Source organism: Apium graveolens, chromosome 7 (assembly GCF_009905375.1).
Source record: "Apium graveolens cultivar Ventura chromosome 7, ASM990537v1, whole genome shotgun sequence".
NCBI classification, from domain to species: Eukaryota; Viridiplantae; Streptophyta; class Magnoliopsida; order Apiales; family Apiaceae; genus Apium; species Apium graveolens.
This window is the reverse complement of record NC_133653.1, coordinates 35,820-39,687: the sequence shown is the minus strand read 5'-3', so window position 1 is coordinate 39,687 and position 3,868 is coordinate 35,820. Positions and strand designations below refer to the sequence as shown.

Below are 3,868 nucleotides of genomic sequence, written 5' to 3'. Positions count from 1 at the left end.
ATTATGTTTTGTCAAACGCCGTGGCTGGAAGTTTAACCACAGTCCACATATAAGGCCAGCTACTGGTATGTCCTCATCAGAAACTAAATGGAGATCGACCATTTATGCTCTACCACAAGGATTCAATCAAATCAACTTCATTTCCGTTGTCATCGTCTTAATTCTATCCTTAATTATCTGTTCCAGGTCACTAAACAACCTCAATGTACTTTGAATTTTATTGATATTAATATGTGATTCATGTTATTGCAGTACGAGAGAAAGTTCATTAGTGAACAGTTGTTCACAGCCCTCCACATTGCGATTATCGGGTTTATTATAGTTATTGGATTCTTTAGGGGAGATGTCAAGAATTTTACGGTTCCGGACTTCCAACTGAGCCTCCACAGAATGGTGGCTTCTTTCCTTATTAGGTGTACCTGAGCTATATTAGGTAGTGTCACTATGTATACAAGTTTGATTAAGCCACATTAAGAAAATATCAACATTGGCAAAATTGCTTCGGCCCAATAGAAGTACATAATAACATAATATATTTCAAAGTTCCGATCACCGTAGCATAGCATAGCATAGAATTGTAAACATCTCAATAGAGCAATTAACAGGATTCAGAGGACAAATAACAAGGTTTACCTCGTACACTGGGTTCTTAAACAAGACAGATTATATAATTAATTAATAGAGAATTATCTAAAGGAAAGATTCTACATATCAGGTTCCTTCAATAACATCTAATGCCTTCATTCCCACCGCATCCATAAAGTATTAGGCTTCAACAAGACACAAGTTCATATCTGGAAGATAAAAGCAACAGAAAGATTAGATATTTACATCTTCCTGTGCTACGCTGCTGGTATTAAACAATTTAAATACTAAAACTATATGTAAGTCTGTACTTATCATATTGAGAGAAGCAGAGAATGCAATACATCAAGCAAAACAAGAACATATGTAATCACTAATATGACATGCTGCATTCTTGAATTACATGATTTGGCAAGGAAGCAATCACAAAAAACTCGGTCAATAGTAGCAGTATAAGTGTACAAAAAATGATTTATTGAAAAGCATGTTAGGACATAAAACACAGAAACCATGTAGAAAAAAATCATAAAAAGAACCTCAAAACACAAAACAGACATTTATTTATTACAGTCTTGCTGCCCTTGTGATTGCAATTAAATTATCATGATACTAAAGTATGGGAACCAAGTCTGTTACTACCAGAAAAGTGTACAAATTATAATTGACTAAAACGGTCCTATCTTTATTAAGGTACAACATTGCCATAATATTTCATTTTGTAAAATACATTACATCTAATGACTCTAAGGCTAAAAGAACTAAATATTTTTAAATTCCTCAATTTGTCTACTCCACAATAGATTGTAAGTGTGGTGACAATGGTGGTATGCCCCCAGGGATAGGGGTCTCTAGGTCAAATTGCTTTCAAGACTTCAAGGGTGAAACTAATAAGAAGTCTATCAAGGCCCTGGTCAAAGGCAGCCGAAAAGAGTAATTGCAAAGGGGTTTAGCTGCTGGGATGTACTCAGGTCTTACTTATGGGCTAAAAGAGGCCCGTGGAGTGACATCAGATGATTCATCCCATGAGCAGATTGTGCAGTGTGCTATAACCGGTGCAGCCATCTCCACAGCTGCAAATCTTCTTACAGGAATATTCTAAGTGTTAGCTAATACTATCAGGAATGCTAGCCATCGGAGTTGGACTCTGATTAGCCATGTTATGATGTCTAGGGTAGCTGTGGCTAAAATCTTTAAAGATTTCAAGTGACATTGATGATTGAACTATGTGACCGTGTATTCCTATATTTAAGCAATTTGAATCTTATCTTTTGTTCAAAAAAAAAAACTTAACACAGTCCAGAACTTCAAAATTCTAAGAATCAAATAGATATAGTATATCAATAATCTAAAGCTAAGAGAATGACCTCTAGAGAAAAGCACATTAAACTATCAAGCACACACAAACCACAAAGTAGGTGATAAGCTTCCAGCTTATCGTATACAGTAAACCTGACTTTCAATCATAACTTATACACCAATCAACCAAATGATCTTCTAACAGAAAACAACGTGTTAGCCTGCTTTGCGATTTAGTTAGTATTAGTATGTCCGCAGAAAAAATTATGCAATTTTCTATCTCCTTGCGTTCCTGACTCAACCAACGTAGGTAACCTTGTTGGATTTAGGAAAAGAAGGTTCAGAAAAAACGACTTACATTTAATTTATTTAGAGTAGGAAAAATATTTATTTATTAAAAAAAAGGCTTTAAAGGAGTAGCCTACCCGGGTGTGCTTTGTGAATTAATTACACAAGCAGAGTGTAAACAAGATTTTCTATCAGTTATTTACTGTTGCAGAATGCAAGATGTTATGCGGGAGCAAAGCCGAACACAACTATCTACCATAATTGTTGCTCCAGTACAGGGCATTACAGGCACTTAATCCTACACTCCTTGTATATAATCTAATATTACACTTCAGATTTCTTAATATGGCGCCACGGGGAATGTTCCACAATATGGAAATCACAAGGACAATACTGACATAGGCTAAGTACATGTACAAAAGAGGCTAAATATTAAGGTGAATTAGAGAATCAATATTTCAGTTTTCAAATTTCAAGTGCTCCAGTAATCTTTAAAGTTAAACATCCAAACTTCTTTTATATGGAGACAAGGAAAGTACCTACAAATTGAAAGCTTAAATTTAACGATATCGAGATTCAAACAATAAATATGTAACTTCTGTATAACCTTATTTGTTACTAAGCATACCACATAAAAAAGGATTCTACTAGTCACATACCTTCCAAACGACCTCGCAGTTGCTTCACTTCTTCAACTCGTGCACAATTCACTCCTACATGCATGATTCAAGTCATATAAAAGCCATAAAACATACATCTATAACAGAAAGTTGTCCAGAACTATAGTACGGCAATGTAAGGCATGCATAGAGAATACGAAATTTGTGGTGACATGTTATATCTCCAACTTTCTCTCTGTGTTACCAGATGTACAAGCCATGAAAAATGATTCAGTTTCCCCAAACTTGCAACGGAGGATCAGTAAAACCATTAACTACAAAGTGCAAACCTAATTTGCTTATATATAATTCTTTAGTAGCATTAGTAATTAAAAGTAAAAGTCTTATGTGAAGATGTACAGTGGAGATGTACAACAATAGTAAATTACTTATTATGATACCTTTCGCTTTCCTTTGCCCTTGCCCTTGCCCTTGCGACCGGCCGTCCATCCACCAACTTCATCAAGTACTTCTGGTTGATATATCTCAGCAACAGCTCTTGGTTGGTTTTTTTGTGCCTCGGTCAAATTCTCATAAAAACCATAAGAAGGATTTTGCGAAATTGCACTTTGGAGATCAATACGATCTTGTTCCGAAAGGTAACTAAAAACGTGATCGTTCCCCTCATGTCTACAAAAATCCAATCTATAGCCTATAGAAGGATCAGACCTAACCAAATATACATTGTTTTTTTCCTTTTCCCACTTAAATGAATACCTAACTTCAGTTAAAATACATATATCATGAGACTTGTTACACTGGGAAATAACTTGGTTTGGGATATGTTGATTGGGAGGGGGTACTGAAATTAGCCTTGTGTACAATGTTTCCTTGGTAAATGTATTATCCAGACTAAGTTTAGCAAACGAGTGTTCTGGTTTAATAAATGCATAGTTCTTTTTTTGGTTTATGTCACCAAAATTAGGATTACACTGATTATATAAAGTTGAAGTAAAATCTAGATATTCTTCAACCGTTAAACCTAGACTAGGTGCATGTTTTATGTACTCACTAATTAAAAACTTACATTCATCTATTAA

At 34.9% G+C, this 3,868-nt stretch overlaps 1 long non-coding RNA gene across 1 annotated transcript; it reads right to left on the bottom strand.

Annotated features, from left to right (window-relative positions):
- Window positions 1-600: 600 nt before the first annotated feature.
- On the bottom strand, window positions 601-3,433 carry LOC141671211 (uncharacterized). Its single transcript, XR_012555007.1, has 3 exons — window positions 3,230-3,433; window positions 2,829-2,882; window positions 601-794 (listed from the first exon to the last, which is right to left on the bottom strand). It is a non-coding gene; the product is annotated as an uncharacterized LOC141671211 (long non-coding RNA).
- Window positions 3,434-3,868: the final 435 nt, after the last annotated feature.